Below are 22,617 nucleotides of genomic sequence, written 5' to 3' on the forward strand. Positions count from 1 at the left end.
AGAATTAAAAATCCAGTGTTAGATCTATTCTCAAACTGGTGTGATTTGCCATTTATTTAAGCCAACACATTAAAAGTAACATAATCAAATGATGTGGAGGTAATCCTCAGGTCAAGAACATTTGGAATTACCTCTTAGACATTTGGGTTTGTAGCAAAACCAGAATTGTCTAAGCAAACTTATTTTGCAACATTCTGCCAAATCCCAAATGCCAGAGAATTTTGGCAGACTTCTTGATAATTCAGTCTAGCTGCTAGAAATCATTTTCCAGAGACTGAGTTTTGTGATGCTACATGCAAGAGTGTTGAAAGGAAGCAAAACTGCTCAGATACTATCCTTTTTTTAGAGAAATGTCAACAACCAAATATGCTTTAAAATTGACTATGGGAAGATTCTTGTTCATAATGCTTCTATTCACTTTGGTTTTGTGTCATTGTACAGTTGCATATGCGGGCATAGTGCTATAAAGTTTCTTTTTTATTATCTGTTACAGGTTTGAAGAGAGGAATTAAGCTCCTCAGGGTACTGTTCAGTTATTGCATTTGAATTTGTTACATTGAAATGAATACATGTAGCATATCATTAACAGATCTAAGCCTTCGAGAATACTATATATTGCACTCTTAGGAATATTTTTTTTTCCTGACAGTGAAATGAAGGTAATTTCTTGAGTCAATGTAACAGAAGATTTTCATGTAGCTTAAATATGATTTCATAGGTAAGAGGATAAAAATCTAAATAGTGTAGCAAATTTTAACTTTAATATGGGAACAAAATCTTTTAAAACTTATTCAGTAATGTTAGAGTTAATTTGTAAATGTATGACTGTGGTCCAATTTAAGGAAGAAGTAACAACAACACTTTTCTGGCCCTCACTCAAATGGCCTCATCCTTTAACTAATGGTAGTACAATGAGACCACTGGAGACATCCTTCTGTAGGTTTCTTTCTGGATGCAGGAACCCAGACTTCTTCAAGAGAAGCTTAATCTATTTTAGGGAACAAGAAAGAGCCCAAAGGATCCTGGACTATTTTACATTATAAGTAAGCAAAAATACTTTAAAGAACCCTCTAGGGGTGCGTAGAAAGGAAGAGGAGACAGCTGAAATTGTTCCCACCAGCTAACATGTGCATCCTTGAGCATCGGTAAGAGAAAGTTGTCATTAACTGTAGAAAGTCAAGCCCAAGTCAAAGTTCACTTATTTTAATTAACTTTAGTTGGATATTGATGTATTTGAGTATGCTATTTTTTTCTGTTAAGCATATATGTGTTCATAAAATGCATATAGCACTATATGTACATATATTTATATTTACATACAAGTGAAGATGGGAAGATGAAAAATTTTAGTAATCTCTCTACTTCTACAGAAATAAGGACTTCCCTAAAAAATAAAATGAACAAGTGACCCCCCTAACAGTGTGGAAGAAGTACCAAATCTATGACAAATTAACAGATGAGTCTCATGGCATTAGAAACTGTACAAATAAATACACTGTACATATGATCTCTCCCCTTGCCCCCATTCTCTCTCTCTCTCATTTTCTGGGAGATAAAATCTCAGGATTTTGTAATGACATTTTTGTTATCCCACTAATTAAGACCCTAATAGACATACAAAATTTGCAATGTTGTTGACAGATCATGTGGATCTAAGATATTGACTGGGGCAATAGATTATGAAACTTGAAAGCACATAATTTGGGTAAAGGCTGCATTTAAAAGAAGCTCTAACCTTTGAGAGTTTTCAGATTTCCACAAAGGTGTTAAAGTAAAAAAAAAGGAAAAAAAATCCTTAAGCCAATTAAGTTTAGTAAGGTTAATCTGAGCAAAGAAAAACAAAATAAAACAAAATGGCTCACAAATCAGGAAGCTCCCCAAACCAGAAAATGTTCAAAGAAATCCTTCCAACAATATGAACTGACAACATTTATTTAAAAAAAAATGAAGTGAGGTATAGAAAACAGTTATGTTATAGCTTAATTGGTAGGAGCCTTCTATAATTAACTAACACCCAGTGCTGTGATTACACTCTGTGTATTGGTTTGGTTTGTGAGCCCAGGACAGGAGCCTAGTCCAAGTCAAGGCCTCCTAGAGAACTTCATTATGCAGTTAGACTCACCTACACAAGAGTGCAACCAAACCTTGTAATATTAGCACCACTCTCAAGTCACCATCATTCTGAATTTTCAGTCTCAACATGTTACTCATAGATAACAATACCCTCATGATCACATGTTATTTCTTATCATTCCAGCAAAAGAGACACCACTTAGCATTCAGCAGATGGCTGCTCATAGACACTTAAGACTATTTGTGAGAATCCAGGGCACCAGAGAGACTTCTGTTAGGAGTATTAGGAGGATAATACCAAGAGTTTGGAGCATGTCCCTCAGCCAGTGTCTCTATGAGCCAAATCAACCAAAGGATCATTAAAGAATCCAGATGAGGAGTCTATCTATTTTTACCAAATAGCCTTTTCAAATTTTCTCATAACTATTCTCTGCAGTACCTGATATAAATATCCATACGCAACAAAAAGTACTAGCAACTGCACCGCCTTATCCTTGCTCAGCTACTAGGTAATCAACATCTTGCAACTATGTTAAATTAGAGCAGAGCAAGAACAAGTGGCCCAGAACTCTGGTTATAGCATTGTCCTATCAAGTGAAAGGAGGAGGCAAAGGGAGGAAAAATCCAGAGAGGTAAGAGCCTCATTGTGATGGAAAGTCTTGTTCCAACATCTTGGGAAATTCTGTCCATCTCTTAGATGTTGTCTATTCTAGGGAACTTTTTCTTGGTTGGTTTTACCTTAATGTCTCGAACAGGCATACAGCTGCAAGAGCCCAAAGGCAATCCCTAGAGTTATGAGATATGGACCCCAGATTTGAGGCAGCAAAGGTCTATTGCAGTGTGGGTGGTGAGAAGAACTTGGTGTAATTCCTTCCATTGGGGTTCAAAAGGAGTATTCAGTTTTATTTAAAAGACCCAGTCTTTAGGCTCTAGATTATGAAAGGTTTGGTTTTCATCAGTTGATGGGTCACAAAGCACTTTCTTTACCTGGTGAAAAATGTGCCTTGACGTACACATTAAAACTTTCCCAGTATTTAATTAGATCAGAAGTTAGTCAAATAGGAGATATGTAAGTTTCTATTATTAAGGACGTAGGCTTTATAGTGACCATTTCATGTACTAAAATTAGTGATAGTATCTTTGACCAAGACCATCCAATTGATTTTGTCAATTTCAATTAAAAACTGCCATTTATTCTTTTAGCTTTTCCAAAAAACTGAGGATGATAGACGCAATGGGAATTGTACTATGTTTATGACACCTTGTTTAGCTGTTGACCGAATGAAAGTTTTCTCTGTCCCTGGAGATCTCCATGAAGATACCTGGTAAAGAAAACACATTTTCCAATAAACTTTCAGCTATTATAACACAGGTCTTCTGGCATGGAAAGCGTCTATACAGAGAACAAACCATTCCAAGAACACATTCACATCCCACTGAAAGTGGTGATCATAAAATCTCTTTGTAAATTTCAAAGAGCTCATCAGATAGCAGAAATGTATTACCTAAAGTTTTGATTGTCTTCCTAACATCATAGGCTTGACAATTTAAACACTGGTCATAAACCATTTTAACAATTTTAGAACAGGCACCACACCAATATTTCCCCATAATTTGTATCATTTTATTTACTCTGATGAGTTATGAAGTATAAAACTTTCAACAACGGAAGCTTCACAGATTCAGGAAAAACAGAAATGTATAGGCCCTCCATGAGCCCGTGCTTAATAATAAACATAGTTCTTTTCAAATACTAGTTTTGTTGCTTCGGTTCAGGTGCATAGCATTATCCATTAAATAGGCAACCATGTGCAATTTTACCTACATCAATCCCATGGAGTTCTTTGAAATTGCACATAACAATATTTCCCTTGTACTTAATCAAATCTTGTTTTTCCTGATGTTGGGTTAGTATTCATATGGTCAGTAAGTTTCTTCATAGAAATTCTGGGAATTTTTTTTTTTTTTTTTTTGTGTGTGTGTGTGTGTGTGTGTATGGCAATGGCAGTGAACCCAAGGGCACTTAACCACTGAGACACATCCCTGGACTTTTTTATTTTTGTTTTGTATTTTGAGATAGGGTCTCACTAAGTTGCTTAGAACTTTGCTAAGTTGCTGAGACTGGCTTTGAACTTGTGTTCCTCCTGCCTCAGCCTCCCAAATCACTGGAATATACAGGTGTGCCCCACCACACCTGGCTATTGGGAGTTCTTATCCAGTCTAAAGCTGTGACACCAATGTTATACTTGTGAGAGTCCTTTCCATGAGTTCCCTTGATACTGAACACTTTAGGAATTCACTAAAATAATAATATGGCAGACAAGGAAATTTGGTTATTTTTGTTACATATGACATCTTAAGATACCTGGAATTATGACTGACAGCATTACATTGAGAATATCAGATTTTTATGAGCTTTGTACAATTTTTGAAACTATTAACACATTTGCACAAATACAACTCTAAGATTTAGCATTATTTATTGTTTAACAATGCCTTCCATACAACTCAACATATCAAATAAGCCAAAATAGTTTAATATGAATCTTTCAGATGTTCTGAATTCAGTTCAATGTTGAAAGACATAATCTAGAACTTGATACTAGGAAGTTTGTCAAAGTATTAAAGATTCAACACCATTGATCAGAATAGAATCATAGACCATCCTAACAATAATCATTCAGATGATAATAAAGAATTCACAACAAACACAGAAAACCATTTGTCCATAGGAAAAAATTCTAACCTCAATAGAGAGGACTCAGATTTCTTAAGTAACAAAAAACCCAATAAAGATGTTTCCTATTAAAAAGCAGGTTAATTTTCCAAGAAACTTTATTGTATTAAGATAGGGAACATAATTCTAATTTTGCATATTTATAATCTTAATATTAATGTTTGATTTTTGAACAGGTATATAAATGACTCCCTTTTATTTTAGCCAGATCATTAACATATAAAATTGCCTTCACAAAATTCATCTTCCATGAACAATGTACACATTTAGGTTTTGTCTTGTGTTTTTTTCTCTCATTTTGGGACCACTCAGGACTTTACTTTAGGCCAAATAATTCTTCTTTTTATCCTGAAGGGAAAGATACCTTAAGGAAAGATATCTAAACCTATAGGTTTAGCCCCCCAACACATCTTACTTCCCATGCATAAGGAATGGTTATTATTTCTAGTTTTAAGTACCATGTATTAGAACTTAAACAAATAAACAAAGACTTAGTTGCCTTAATTTCTAGTGCACCCTAGGAAGCAAGGCATTTTGAGCTGTTTTATATCATTTTATACCATTTCATCATTTTCAGAAATGTGTCCTCATAATGCAATCTTTTCATGCCTAATCACAGATTCAAACACACGTAGCTTTTCTGTAGTGCATGAAAACAAGATTTGCCATTAGTATAATCTATTTAATTATTTAATATTAAACTGTGAGTCCAGCACTGTTTGGTATTAAATAAATGGCCTCCAAAACACCTGGCATGAGAAATTTAATTCAACCATTCATCTATTTGCAGAAAATCAGACAACTCTGATGGGACAATCCTGTTTTTCTTCATAGCACTTAATACAATTACTAATGTTCTGTATTCTGTATTTTCTTACTTACACTGTATGTGTGCATCTGTTTCTTCTAGAACATTCCATGAGGGGAGGAACCACATCTAACCTTGTTTGCTCACCTCTCTGGCATTTGTGGAATGAGTTATGCATATATAGTCAAATATCTATTAAATTTTTTTAAATTATATTTATTAGTTATAATCAGTTATGCATGACAGTAGAAAGCTCTTTGATTCATTGTATACAAATGGAGCAGAAGTTTTCATTTCTCTGGTTATGCATGAAGAAGAATCACATCATTCATGCAATCATATATGTTCCTAGGTTAATGATGTCTGTCTTAATCCTACCGTCTTTCTTATTCCTTTGTCCCTTCCCCACCTCCCCTTTGCTCCATCCAAAGTTCTTCCACTTATCCCATGCCCCCCATATGGATTAGCATCCACTTATCAGAGAAAACACGTGGCCCCTATTTTTTTGACATTGACTTATTTTGCTTAGCATGACCTTCTTCAACTCCATCCATTTACCTGTGAATGCCATTTTATTCTCTTTTAATGTTAATATTCCATTGTGTATATGTACCATAGTTTTTTTTTTATCCTTTCATCTATTGAAGGGCATCTAGATTGCTTCCACAGTTTAGCAATTGTGAATTGTGCTGCGATAAGCATTGAAGTGGCTGTATCTATAAATAGAATGCTGTTTTAAAGTCTTTAGGTTATAGACCAAGAATCGAGATAGCTGGGTCAAATGGTGGTTCCATTCTAAGTTTTTTAAGGAATCTCCATACTGCTTTCCACAGTGTTTGCAGCAATTTGCAGTTCCATCAGCAATGTATGAATGTGCCTTTCCCTTGAAATCCCCACCAACACTATTGTTGCTTGTATTCTTGATAACTTCCATTCTGATGGGAGTGAGATGAAGTCTTGGTTTTGATTTGCATTTCTCTAATTACTAGAGATGTTGAACATTTTTCTATATATTTGTTGATCGATTGTATTTCTTCTTCTAATAAGTGTCTGTTCAGCTCAATAGCCTCTTCAACAAATGGTGCTGGGGAAACTGGAAATCCATGGGCAGCAAAATGAAACTAAACCCCTGTCTCTCACCATGCACAAAACTCAAAGTGGATCAAATACCTAGGAATTAGACCAGAGACCCCTAATAGAAGAAAAAGTAGGCCCAAATCTTCATCATGTCAGATTAGGCCCTGACATCCTTAACAAGACTCCTAAAGTGCAAGAAATAAAATCAAGACTCAATAAATGGGATGGATTCAAACTAAAAAGCTTCTTCTCATCAAAATAATCAGTCAACAAGGTAAAGAGAGAACTTACATTTTGAGAGCAAATTTTTGCCATATGCACGTCACATACAGCATTAATCTCCATGAAATCTAAAGAACTTAAAAATCTTAACACCAAAAATATCTGTTAAGTTAATGCATCTTATTATTTAGAGTTTTTCAAGTAGTCAAGATACATTTCACATTTTCTCAATGGAAAGAGTGAAGAGCTGTTTGCAGAATAGTTTCTACAGGCCTAACCTAATCAATAAACGGGATTGGGAAGTCCCCCATCGGCCAGAATCACATTTGTCCTGCATTTATCAGACTGTCCTCCTCCAACACACAACAGAATGAGAATGGATAAAGGATCAGATGATCAAGTTTTAGTATTTTAACTTACTTAAAAATAACTCAGCCATTTCATAAATATCTATCTAGATATTATTGCATTACTGTTATCTAATCCAATGTATTTCAAGTCACTGGGGAAAAAATCCTGAAATTATTACAGTTTATTTATAAACTTTCATCGAATTTACATTCACCCAGCTTGCTTTTAATAATTATGCTTGAATTACTCATTCAACAGGCTGGCCATTTGAAGGAGGTCAGGAAATTCCACCCCAAATTATATTGCTTTAGTATATTGGTTAAGTTGACGGCCCCTGAAAAAGAGCAAAATGTGAGGATTTTAAGATCTTCTCCATTTAATTAAAGACAGTGCCTCCAAAAAGACTCAACTATTACCAATCCTCCGAGGATTAACTCTTGTCATTGCAAAATATGTTTTACTGCACCCAGAGAAATGATCATCTATTCTCCTACAGGCCCACCATCTTTCCCCAAACCATCCACTTGGAGCCTATTTTCTGACCATTTCCCTCATTTCTGTCAGGGGTTGATTGACCAGCCTAATTATTGCCCTAAATGATTGCTAGCCAGGTTGCTCATTATAATCAGATTTCAGCATATATACTGTCATCTGCCAAGAAGAAAAGCAGAAGTAGGGAGCTTCATTAAGACAAAATGGTCTAAGATGTGTCATGTAGATCCACGCCTTCTCCTCTCTAAATGCCTTTTATGACCCAGTCCTTCCTCTTGTTAGGGTGCAGAGAGATACGCTCATCAATGAAGACTTCTTTCACAGATGTAAATATTCTTCACTAAAAACAGGTGTAAAAATAACAAAAACTAAGCGGCTTCCCAGCATAGGCTATGTTCTAAATTGCTGAGTTTAGGGCAGGGCCATCAGGGCAGACAGAGCCAATTTCATGCTAGGATTCCTTACATCATTGTTCTGAGCTGAAGATTTTTAACCCAGGCCTAAATGTGGTTAAAGAAGCATATCCCAGTGATGTAAGGGCTCAGCTTCTATAAAGAATTCTCGCCCTCCCCTTCTTTAGTCTTTTAAAAGCCTGTGTGTGCTAATATAAAACCACACTAAATTGCTTCCATGGAGTTTCTGATTCTTTCTTTTCTAATGTACCCCCATAAAGAAAAAAATTTTTTACTCAAATTAAAATGTATTGTGGGTACTATAAGTCTGAATTATTGTTGGTACAGTTCACATGTTTCTCTAAAATAGATATAGGTTGTGGGAATTCTTATATGCAGTTGGCTGGATTTTCAAATGAAAGAGTTCCATTTTCCTGGACCCAGTTCAGCTTTGTCTGCCCCAGGCAAATACCACAAACCCCTGGAAGGTCACCTTCCCTCTTATAACAAAGACATGGTTGGCGGCCCACCCGAAATTTATGTGCTTGCATGAAGTTCCAGAATGTAGAGTTCTAGACTCCCTGGATCCAGACGAACTCATGACTTCTGGCCTTTTAGTATCCTTAGGACCCTCTAAGCCCAGTTCAGTTTCTTTTTCTTTCTGACCATCCTGACTTCCAAACCTAGTCCAGACAAAAATTGCCAAAACCAACTAAGACACCTTCAAGCATAAATCAAATGGCACTTGAGATCGGAGAAAGATCTAACCATGACTGTCAGATTGAGCAAGAAAAGAGGAAGTACAAAGGGCTCTCCTGGTGTCTGTTCATGGTTTCTCAATATTCTCCAGATCACTGGAGCTCTGATTCAGATCTTGCCAACTCACCAAACTAAAAACAAACAAACAAACAAAACAATAACAAAAAGATAACCCTTAGCCCAGTTCAATTTGGTAGAATTTATCTGAGCAAAGAAATACACAACAAAAGTGATCCATACATCAAGAAATTCCCAGAACCTCAACAGGCACAGAGAACTTCCAACATAATCAGACAGGATAAAATCGGAAATGAGGGGCTGGGGATGTGGCTCAAGCGGTAGCGCTCGCCTGGCATGCGTGCAGCCGGGGTTTGATCCTCAGCACCACATACCAACAAAGATGTTGTGTTCGCCGAGAACTAAAAAAATAAATGTTAAAATTCTCTCTCTCTCTTAAAAAAAAAAAAACAGAAATGAGGCATAGCAATAACTTAATTGGTTAAATCTTAATTGAGCACTCTTCCTGTAATTAACTAATGCTCAGCTACTGTGATTAACCTCTATATAGGTTTGGTCCATTGGGCCCAGTTGCAGGAGTCAAGTCTCCTACAAAGTTTGATTTAACAAAGGTAACAACCAAAGCTTGACTAGGAAATCAGGGTCCAGTTTTAGACCAGAGGGCACAGAACATGCATGTGCAGGTTGACTGGGAAGGTTGGTGTAGGAATACATATTGCATCAAATGATTGGAAGGCCAGGGTGTTGCAGCAGTTTCCTGCTGGGTGAGGCAGCATCTGTTGCTTTGCTCACTTTACTCCCACGAGTCCCCCATCTTCTCTCGTCTTCACTCAGAAGCCTTTCTAAGAGACACAGATTGTCTTGCTTCTGTTTCCAGGTAGTCTTCTTGCAAATAGATAGCCTCGTCTATTTTGGAATTTAGAAAAATGGGCAAAACAGAGTTCTTTGTGCCTGGAGGAATCCTGCTACCCACCTAACTGCAAACTAACTCTGACTCTGGCTGGCTCATACCCATTCCAGAAAAGTAAGCATGATCTTATAATTCTGGGGTCTGCCATTGTGTACTATTTCCACCTTGTCTGTAGGCAGTGACTCAATTTCTTGGAGGCTTACTTTCCTCTATGGTAAATGGTTGTGCTTATGCATTTTATGGGATAAAGATTGGGGAGAGAACATATCTGGGACTGCATTCTAGCAGAGGCAGAATCGGAGTCTGAACAGAAGTTGATTCCTACCACTGTGTGATGGGTCCATACTATGAGTAGGACCTGAAAGGCCTGGTTAGGGGATTAGAATCAGAATTTGTACCCCCATTTCTCTCTCATCCTGTCTTACTTCTAGTCTGAAGTTCTTATTGCTGTTCTTTCTTCTCCTCATAGTTGCTGTTTATGGCTTCTCTTTGTTCATACATCTTTCTTACTAGAAATCCAGGAATGTTACTATTATAGTAGGATAGTTAGCAATGAGTAACCACTATGTGCCAGGAGATATTCAGACTGTTTTATATATTGTGTTTCATTTTATTTTCACGACCACCACAGGTTAGTATAATTCTTATTTTGCAGATTAGGCAATTGAGAGGAGGAGACCAAATTGGGTGACTGACACCAGTCCAACTCCATAATACTTGCTTTTGCAGCTAAGCCACCCAGCTTTCCCCTGAGTGATCATGGTACACAGAACACAATGGCAAGTCTTTTTTTAAAACTTTAGATCAAAGCCAGTTTATTTCTAAAATGACACTGTGATGGAATGAAATAATAAAAATATCAGAGTACATTATACATAGTAACATTTTATAAAACTTTGTTTATGTATAGGTGGTCTGTGGTTGGGATATGGTTTGAGTGTCTCTCAAGGACATGTGTTGAAATTCGATGTCCATTGTGAAATATTAAGAGGATGAAAACGTAATTTGACTATGTATTTAGATGGAGGTCCTCCGGAGGTGATTAATAAGGTCATCAGAGTGAAGCTGCCATAATTGAATCCTGGTGACTTTATAAAAGATAAAGAGAGACAGAGAGAGAAAGAGAGAGAGAGAGAGAGAGAGAGAGAGAGAGAGAATATAGATGTGCAAATGTCTGCTCCCTTCCTCTTGCCATGTGATACCCTATATCACCTCAGGACTCTGCTAGTAAGAATGAAATTGCCAGATCTTGGCTTTTGAACCTCCAGAACCAAATAAAAAACATTTTTGTTGTTCTTCAAGTTACCTAGTTTACCATAGTTTGTTATAGCAGTGGAAAATGCACTAATGCAAGTTGTGTGCATATGAATAGCTTTATAACATAGAGTGAATTTTTCTCATCATGCAAAAAATATTTGAAAGTTTTTGCTATTATATTTGCAGAAATGCCAATGGTATTCAAAGAGGAATATGTACAATCAAGGGATTGTGACATGATTCAACAGGTTCTGGGAAGACAATATTAGAATTTCTACTTTTTCTATTTGTTTGTAGTGTAACAAATAATAAATTAAGTTTGATAAATATGCAAAGATGGGCACGCTGTGAGTCTGAACTATTTGTGTTTTGACCCATGTTTTATAAAATAGGCAAGGCTAAGAGTAATTTGGTATTTTATTATCTACTGTCAATTAATTGAATTAACACAAAGTGGACAGATAGCTAAAAAAGAATTCTGCTAAGCACCTAATAGGCAGTAAGAAATAACAGTGTGGACACTCTTCTGCCTAATGTTTTTGGGCCACACTACTACGTGAAACTAATGGAAATTTGACACAAAGTCATGTAAGAAAACAAAAACCCAAATCCTAAATTATGATGAAGGCTTTTCAAAAAAGAAAATCTATACCTCCTATCCTAAATAATATATTTTACAGTTTATATGACAACTTCTGATATTATTTAAAGGTATTGTGAAGCCATGCCATCAAAATGTGCAAAGCATATGATGATGCAAACATAGACTATGAAAATAGATTTTTACCAAGTTTTAAAGATAAAATACACATTCCATAATTCCTAAAACTTCAGAAAACCTTAGGACAAAGATTTATTTTTAGATTTCTTTATTTCTTCTCCTCCCTCCCTTCTTTCTTTTCCTTCCTCCTTCTTCTTCTTTCTTTTTTTACTAATTGCAGAAGACATGAAGCCAATACTGTTGGGGGTGGGGGGAATATTTGTTCTTCTTTGTGTAACAAAATAAAGGTGGCTAAAGTAACAAATAGATAACAAGATGAGGACAAACTGACATGTATTATTCTGTGAACAAATACACATAGACAATATAGCTTAAAACATAAAATCATCTATTTGAATAAATAATGAAACTTTAGAGTTAACTATATGGAGGCAAATAAATGTTTCTAGCCCATGTTATAGTTGTAGTATTCAACAGCCAATGAAAAAATTATGAAGTATAAAAACAATACAAAACAAAAAAAAGACTTTTGTGTGCATGGTTCACTAAAGAAAAGAGGTAGCCCTCTATCACCACTTCTATTCAATATAGTTCTCGAAACACTGGCCAGAGCAATTAGACAGACGAAAGAAATTAAAGGCATAAAAATAGGAAAAGAAGAACTTAAATTATCACTATTTGCAAATGACATGATTCTATACCTAGAAGACCCAAAAGGGTCTACAAAGAAACTACTAGAACTAATAAATGAATTCAGCAAAGTGGCAGGATATAAAATCAACACGCATAAATCAAAGGCATTCCTGTATATCAGCGACAAAACTTCTGAAACGGAAATGAGGAAAAACACTCCATTCACAATATCCTCAAAAAAAATAAATAAATAAAATACTTGGGAATCAACCTAACAAAAGAGGTGAAAGATTTATACAATGAAAACTACAGAACCCTAAAGAGAGAAGTAGAAGAAGATCTTAGAAGATGGAAAAATATACCCTGTTCATGGATAGGCAGAACTAACATCATCAAAATGGCGATATTACCAAAAGTTCTCTATAGGTTTAATGCAATGCCAATCAAAATCCCAACGGCATTTCTTGTAGAAATAGATAAAGCAATCATGAAATTCATATGGAAAAATAAAAGACCCAGAATAGCAAAAGCAATTCTAAACAGGAAGTGTGAATCAGGCGGTATAGCAATACCAGATTTCAAACTATATTACAGAGCAATAGTGACAAAAACAGCATGGTACTGGTACCAAAACAGGTGGGTGGACCAATGGTATAGAATAGAAGACACAGAGACTAATCCACAAAGTTACAACTATCTTATATTTGATAAAGGGGCTAAAAGCATGCAATGGAGGAAGGATAGCATCTTCAACAAATGGTGTTGGGAAAACTGGAAATCCATATGCAACAAAATGAAACTGAATCCCTTTCTCTCGCCATGCACAAAAGTTAACTCAAAATGGATCAAGGAGCTTGATATCAAATCAGAGACTCTGCGTCTGATAGAAGAAAAAGTTGGCTCCGATCTACATATTGTGGGGTCGGGCTCCAAATTCCTTAATAGGACACCCATAGCACAAGAGTTAATAACAAGAATCAACAAATGGGACTTACTTAAACTAAAAAGTTTTTTCTCAGCAAGAGAAACAATAAGAGAGGTAAATAGGGAGCCTACATCCTGGGAACAAATTTTTACTCCTCACACTTCAGATAGAGCCCTAATATCCAGAGTATATAAAGAACTCAAAAAATTAGACAATAAGATAACAAATAACCCAATCAACAAATGGGCCAAGGACCTGAACAGACACTTCTCAGAGGAGGATATACAATCAATCAACAAGTACATGAAAAAATGCTCACCATCTCTAGCAGTCAGAGAAATGCAAATCAAAACCACCCTAAGATACCATCTCACCCCTGTAAGATTGGCAGCCATTATGAAGTCAAACAACAACAAGTGCTGGCGAGGATGTGGAGAAAAGGGTACACTTGTACATTGCTGGTGGGACTGCAAATTGGTGCGGCCAATTTGGAAAGCAGTTTGGAGATTCCTGGGAAAGATGGGAATGGAACCACCATTTGACCCTGCTATTGCCCTTCTCGGACTATTCCCTGAAGACCTTAAAAGAGCATGCTACAGGGATACTGCCACATCGATGTTCATAGCAGCACAATTCACAATAGCTAGACTGTGGAACCAACCCAGATGCCCTTCAATAGATGAATGGATAAAAAAAATGTGGCATCTATACACAATGGAGTACTATGCAGCAATAAAAATGACAAAATCATAGAATTTGCAGGGAAATGGATGGCACTAGAGCAGATTATGCTTAGTGAAGCTAGCCAATCCCTAAAAAACAAATACCAAATGTCTTCTTTGATATAATGAGAGCAACTCAGAACAGAGCAGGGAGGAAGAGCAGGAAGAAAAGATTAACATTAAACAGAGACATGAGATGGGAGGGAAAGGGAGAGAAAAGGGAAATTGCATGGAAATGAAGGGAGACCCTCATTGCTATACAAAATTACATATAAGAGTTTGTGAGGGGAATGGGAAAATAAACAAGGAGAGAAATGAATTACAGTAGATGGGGTAGAGAGAGAAGATGGGAGAGGAGGGGAGTGGGGATAGTAGGGGATAGGAAAGGTAGCAGAATACAACAATTACTAATAGGGCATTATGTAAAATTGTGGATGTGTAACCGACGTGATTCTGCAATCTGCATTTGGGGTAAAATTGGGAGTTCATAACCCACTTCAATCTAATGTATGAAATATGATATGTCAAGAGCTTTGTAATGTTGTGAACAACCAATAAAAAAAGAAAAAAAAAACTGGAAAAATACTGTGCTCAACTTCTTGTACAAAAACTAAAATTGCTTAATTTAAAAAAAAAATTAAAAAACAATAAAACAAAGGAGCATGAAAAAAAAAGAAAAGAGGTAACAGGAAAGATAAGACTGTTTTCTGGGAAAGATATATATGTGCAATCACTAATGTAGCAGTTGGTTTGACCTGAATAAAAAAAATAGAATAACAGAGTAAGGTTATAGAGCCAGAACCTCTCATAATATTTATTCACTGAATTATTCATAAGCAGTTTATTGCAGCAAAGAAGCTGAAACCAGGAATATGCAAAGTTCTGTAGGACATCCACATCTACTGTGCTTCTAAGCACACATTTTTAAAAAATTAAATATACTTAATCACTTTCTTAAAATTGAGGTGATTTTTAAAGGTAGAAAAATTTACTATTTTTCCAAAGAAATTTGTACCACAGAAAGAGTGTTTTTTCAAATGATTATTTGAAAACATTTCCTCTTTTATAATAGTACCTGCTGAAAGCAATATATGTGCTGCCTATAAAATTATGTGTGATCATAGACTTTGAAAATTTGGAAAGAGTTTTGTGACTGCTATAAAAATTTTAAAATGAAGAGTTTCTATGGATATTCATTCTATTTGTTAAAATTATAAAATTGAACCCCTTCTGTGTTAGTTTTCAAGAATAATTGAGTGGCCTAATTATTAGCTGAATTTCAATGAAAACAACTTTTCAGTAGATGAATGGCACTAAAAAAAAATCAATGTGAAAATCCAGGTAGTAAAACTAGTGAACTTATTCCCTTTCAATTTAAATATATTTGATGAAGTATCTTCCATAGCTATGATTGTCATTAAACACAAGTATAAAACAAGCAGAAATTAAAACCAATACCTGAAACTGATACAGCAAAAAAAGTGTTAAAAGGTGTTGTACGATTACTTAGAATAATGTGAGTTGCACTTTCACATATATCCAAAACATTAGAGTCTTGCCAATGGAGAGGTTTATGTCCTCTTCATTGTCCTAGCAGGTGTTCTGGGTGAGTGGTTGACCTTCCTCCATACTGAGATTTAAGGAGGCTCAATGTATTATTCCATTTTCTGTTGCTCCAACACAACACCTGAGTCTGAGTAATATATTTAAAAAGAGGTTTATTTAGCTCATATTCTGAAAGTTTCTGAGCATGTCTTGGACTTCTGTTTGTTTCTGATGAGAGCTTCATGATAGGTGGCATTACAATGGCGGAGGGTATGTGGGAGAGGTCATGTGGTAAGACTAGAAGCCAGAGATTGGGAGGGTTGGTCTTGGTCTTTTTGTAACAACTCACTGTGGTGAGAGTTCACTCCCCTAGACCAATTTAATGCTTTTGGTGGACAAGGCCCCTTAATCACATGACATTAATCCCCAACTCTTCAGGATTTCACAACTTCTTACATTACTACACTGGGGATCAATTTTCCACCACATAAATCTTAGGGGGTAATGCCACATCCAAACCCATAATACTACCCTTCTTTAGGCTCATGTTACAAAATCCGCTATCATTTGTATCTAGCCAGTGGAAACTGAAAGCAAATAGGGAAACATACTGGCTTCTTAAAATCTTTGCCCTGGTAGTAGCACATCCATTGGAGGAAGAGTCACTATAGGGCACGACTCTTCTGGTTGTTAAAACCATCACTCCATAATTGATTTGTTAGTTGCAGTGCTTAACTATGGAGAGATCTTGTGGACTTTACCTCAACCAAGGGACTAAACTTGATATTACTAATCACTGGACAAATGACATGTGTGTCTTCGGATGAGTGACAGTGAGAAGCACAAGTCAACCTTGTGGTACTCTTGACAAAAATTCTAAAACTCTAACCTGAATTCTAACCTGAATGAGGGGAGAAATCAATCAGACAAATCCAGATTGTTGGACCTTCTACAAAACAACTAGACTGAATTCCAAAATATCAATAACATCATAAAAGAGAGAAAATGGTGGAAGAGATCATTTCAGATTAAAAGAGAAGAACAAACATGACAACTAAATGTAGCACATGGCCTGTGACTAAACTCTGGATTTTTTTTTTTTTTTGAGAGAGAGAGAGAGAGAGAGAGAGAGAGAATTTTTTTTTTAATATTTATTTTTTGGTTCTCGGCGGACACAACATCTTTGTATGTGGTGCTGAGGATCGAACCCGGGCTGCACGCATGCCAGTTGAGCGTGCTACCGCTTGAGCCACATCCCCAGCCCCTAAACTCTGGATTTTTACAAAGAGCTATAAAGAATATTTTGGGATAACTAAAATATTTAAATATTCATTATGTATTAGACAATATTATAACAATGTTAAAAGTCTGGGCCATGAAATTTATATCTAGCTACAAGAACAGAAAGATAAAATGCAAAATGTACAATTGTTAAACTACATAAAAGATGTGAACTGATGTTGCACTATAGCATTTTGAGTTTTATGTAGATTTGAGATTTTCTAAAATGAAATATCAAAACAGAAAGTATATTAGAATATTTTTGCTATCATAACTTCTCACTAGATTGATGCATTTACATAGTGGTTAATTTCATTATTACCCTTGGCCTTCTCAAAGTCACACTGGCACTTCAGTTAATTGTTTTTGTTTACATATATAAATTAATTTAAAAGGTCATAGGCCAGGAAGCTGTCAGATTAGAGAGTGAGAAGTCCTAGATAAACTAGCATCTTCCAGATAGATATAAAAAATCTTTGAGAGAAAACAAAATATAACTAGTGCAAAATAACATTTCTATGGTGTTTTAAATCTTGACATGCAACAGATTGGCTGTAATTTCAAAATGACTTTGCATTTTTTGACTGATGACTATGGGAAGCAGCCCAAAAGCAAGCAGCGTCTGCTACAAGAAGCCAGACGCCCTCATAAGATTTAGGCACAGATAATCTAGAGTCGATAGGGGGGAAAACCTTAATAATCATAAAAAAATAATAGTAATTGAGTTTCCCAAGATTAATTCTATTGCATTAAAATGAATGTGTGTGTAGTCCAGGCATGATTTTCTTTTTCTTGCCGTTTTGACTCACAGCCACAGACATGGAGAGAGAACGTGTCTCTTCAGCTATAGACAGTGTATGAGAGTGTGGCCAGAGGAACATCCTACGGGGGATATGCCCCCAATAGTGCAATAAATCCCCAAGACTCTCCCCCTACCGCCCACCATCCTTTCTTTTTTTCATTCAAATTTATTTATTTAACTTGTACATATTATGGGATGCAGTGTGCTATTTATTTAAAGTATACATTTTATGGGGTATGGTGGGATAATTTGATATAGGAAGACAATATATAATGATCAAATCAAGACAATTAGCCTTTGTCCTTTCTTTGTGCTGGGAAACTTAAACTCCTGTCTTCTATATTTTCAAAATATATTTAAAAAATTAATGTGAACTATGATTACCCTACTGTGCTATAGAATACCAGAACTTACTCCTCCTATGTAACTATACTTTGGTAACAGTTATCTGACCTCCCTCTATCCTCTTCTCCCCAACCCTTCCCACCTCTAGTGACAGCTATTCTACTCTCTATGTCCATGAAATCAACTTTTTTGTTTCCATGTATGAGCGCGAACATGTGATAAGTGAGTGACATAAGTCTTATTTCACTAGTAATCTTCCAATTCCTTCTCATGTCACAGGACTCATGTTAGCTAAAGAGAGCCATTTGCAAAAGATTCTCAACAGGACACTTTGAATTCAGACACCCTTTGTCATGTCCTGATTTCAGAGGCTGGAGGTTTCAATTTTACTTCCCTGTTCACTATTTTGGAGGAATAGCATTTTGCATTAAACACACTGTAAGATCCATAATTCTTTTTAACACTGGTGTCTACTATCTAATGATTATTTTTGTTTTTGAACTTCAGTTCCATAGTCAAGGCAGGAGAGGTGTCTGAAAGAAATGGAGAGAATTTTGACAAGATAATTTGCTGTACTTCAGATGAGATTCTTGTGTGCATATGCCAGTTTGAGCAGTGTAGTCACAAAGAAGGGTCTTTGAAGTCTGCAGAGGATGTAGGCTTTCGTATGTCTCCATGGGAGAATGTTGATCAATAATGCCACACATAGCCTGGCCAATGTACTTCACAGTTGTGACATTGGTGACATAGCATACACAGGGCTTTATGGCATTTAATTCCTTAGAGTTTATGCAACCCTTGATAAAATATTTCTGACATGCAGCTTAAGTAGCAAGTACTATTTAACTATCTAGTTGTCAACTAGAAAACATGCTAAATGATTATTATTTCTCTGCATGAAAAATGTTAATAGGTCATGATTGGAAGGGAGGAGTTCCAAAACAACCACATAGATTAGAGGTGACAAAGATACCTCCATCACCATCTATACTAAATGCATCTAATTTGAAAGAGTAGAAAGTCTTCATGGTGAGTTTTTCTCTTTTAATTAATAAACTTTTAAGTGAGTACATAAACCATAATTTGAGAAACCAAAGGGGTGTGCTTTATACTCTATACAGAAACCTTAATAAAACTATTAATATGGATCTTGGGTCTTGGTAAATAAAATGACAGTGTATAAAATCATAAGAGAACACTTGATAGGGAAACTCACTGCAGAAGTTCTTTCAATAAATGTTCTAACATCTGTGTGGAAGCTTTAGAGGGAATTGACCATGATTGCACTCATTACCATATTTCAAAGGAAAATAGCATTTACAACTATTTCCCAATATTATTTCTGGATTCAGGGAATAATGAATATTTCCTAATGAGGCTTCTTTCTTAGCATTTGCATTAGAAATGCCCTTAAGTTTGTCTCTCGTGAAGTTTTTTTTTTTTTTTTTATGTCACTAAGTTCTTTTTTAACAGATGTGCTTAACTTGGCCAGTGTCCACACAGGGGTGCAATCTGTTTCTGGAACAGATAAAGAAATCTCCATCATCTATTTGAGGAACACAATCATTCCTGCAAAATAAAACTCAAATTTTCAGCCAAAAGGCACAGTTTGGAAAAGTAAAATTTATTAGAAACTTAAGGAGATAATTGCTGTGAATGTAAATTATATTCTAGCCTAGTTAGCCTTTGTTTCCTATCTTAAAAAGTTTAAATAATTTTATTGGAACTATATTTTAATATATACAGAAGAGTTAACTTAAAATGAATCTACTTTAAAATATCTTTGCTAAATTACATATACAGGTGTGTGTATATATATGTATGTGATTTATATACTTTTTTTTCCCTGTGCTGGGGAATGAGCCCAGGGTTTCACACAAGCTAGGTAAGTACTCTATCACTGAGTTACATACATCTCCAACCTTTACTAATAATATTTTAAATGAAGATTTTAGAAATTGGTGTTCTTTTTCTCACTTCTTTGCTGATAGTTCCTAAATGTTAGTATTTGTAGTAAACCAACACAGTAAAAGTTGCTCCCGTGAAATGTGAGATCTTGAAAAATTATAAATTTCATACAGTCCCTGTGAAGACGCAATAATTTTTCTTTGAAAAATTTAAACAGCCTAAAATAGCATTGATGCTGAATTTGCAAGGCAATACACAATCCAAAGGAAAAAGAGAGAGAAAACAAATTCTACTGTTATCAAAATAAAAGCAAAATTTCCTTAAAAAGCATAAGTAAGAAAAATTGAAAGCGCAATAAAATCTGATATGGAGATAACTAAAAAAGTTTAAAAAAATCTAAAAAATGGGCTAGGGATGTGGCTCAAGCGGTAGCACGCTCACCTGGCATGTATGTAGCCTGGGTTCGATCCTTAACACTACATACAAACAAAGATGTTGTGTCCGCCGAAAACTAAAAAATAAATATTGAAATTTCTCTCTCTCTCTCTCTCTCTCTCTCTCTCTCTCTCTCTCTCTCTCTCTCTCTCTTAAAAAAAAAATCTAAAAAATACTTTACTGCTAACACTAAAATAATACTATCACATTTATCCTCTAAAATTCTTGGATTAATTTGCTCCCATTCTAATAGAATAGCTGTCAACTTGTCTTTTCTTTTAGAATATGTCCTATTTAATTAGAAACATCTATCTCAGTTCCTGCTTTTCAAGAGAAAAGAAGTTAGAGATAACCATTAGTTTCGAAGTACAACAATATATTCAGGAATTATTTATAGTTAAGCTTTTAGCAGTAGGAATAAGGTTTTAACTGTAGACCAAACTTATCTTCAGACTAATTATTGAAAATTCATAGACTACCTAATAGATATACGAATCAAGTAATCACACTGTGCCCAATAAATATGTATAAATATTATGTATTAATCAAACTTCAAAGGAAAAGAAGAAAGTGTGTAAAAAGTCTCAATTCTCAAAAACAATTTTTAAGCAAAGTGGACATTGTCTCCACAGGTGCATTTTCAACGAACAATTCAATCATTCAGATCGAATAAACTAAGACAACTGAAACCTATAATTAAAATGAAAACTATAGCAGATCCTCATTAATGAAATACTATATCGACAATCCCCTGACTGTTCTTCCCCCAAATATATTGATAATCTACTTCATTTATATGCTGTGATCAACTAAATGAACTTTGACAGGCCATTGAATGTGTCTACCTTTTTCCACCCAAGCAATCACTTTTGTTTATGAATAATTGTATTTGGAATGTACTTTTTAAAAATTTTTTACAGTGTAATATTAGCATATAGAAGAAGCCAACTGGAAAAGAAAAATTTAAGACACATAAACTTTCATTTCTACTGCTTTAATTCAGGTCCCCTGGGAGGTAGATTCTAAGATGGAATCATAAGGGCTGGAGAATTTTTAAGGAAGGGAGAAGAAGGTAAGGAAGGCTTTTATATTCTAATGTAGGAAGGAGGGGAGGAAGAATGGATTAAATAGAGAATTGAACTTCATTAGAGTTCTGGAGAAGGTCCCACCAAGCCAATAGATAATCCTCAATCAAAAGTTACCGTTTCACATTAAACAGGGAAGAGAGGTGGGAGGGAAAGGGAGAGAGAAGGGAAATTGCATGGAAATGGAAGGAGACCCTCATGGTTATACAAAATTACATACAAGAGGAAGTGAGGGGTAAGGGAAAAATAATACAAGTGGAAGAAATGAATTACAGTAGAGGGGGTAGAGAGAGAAGATGGGAGGGGAGGGGAGGGGGGATAGTAGAGGATAGGAAAGGCAGCAGAATACAACAGACACTAGTATGTCAATATGTAAATCAGTGTATGTGTAACCAATGTGATTCTGCAATCTGTATACGGGGTAAAAAAGGGAGTTCATAACCCACTTGAATCAAAGTGTGAAATATGATGTCAAGAACTATGTAATGTTTTGAACAGCCAACAATAAAAATTAAAAAAATAATAATACAGATAATTAAAAATTTATAATATATGCAAATATAAAAACGTTACCGTTTCAGATAGTCCCACAATATAGCAGAATGGTATGGCCTTACTGCCCCACCATGACCAGAAGTGGCCAGCAGACATCCACAGGGCAGCAGCTAGGGCCATCAGAAAACTGTCCCCCCACAGCAGGAAAACCTGTGCTGCATTACCATGCTCACTACCAGACACCCCTTGAACTTCACAATCAGCTTCTTCATGAAGGTTTGGAAGTAGTTTTTCAATGGTCCTGACAGGTTTTCTCCTGAGGGGAAACTTAGAAGAGAAAACTTACTGGCAGGAGGCACTGCCTTTGCCATTAAAGTTGGTCTGGTGGCAAAACCATCCTCCTTCATCTAATCATTCTAAATTTTCCTTACCCTCAGTTATCACCTTGGCAAGTCTTGGTGACTTATCTCATGATGTAACCTTAATCTCCTTTCCTTGAGCATCTGAGCCCTTGGCCATCATGCCTTTCTAAGGTTGTAGTTATTATCCATGTTCATTCACAGTTATTGAGGAGCAAAGGAGTTCAGAAGTACCCAAGTAGATCATCCAGGCTCCAGATGTATT

This window comes from Spermophilus citellus (genome assembly GCF_964194105.1).
Source record: "Spermophilus citellus genome assembly, chromosome: 14".
In the NCBI taxonomy this organism is placed as follows: Eukaryota; Metazoa; Chordata; class Mammalia; order Rodentia; family Sciuridae; genus Spermophilus; species Spermophilus citellus.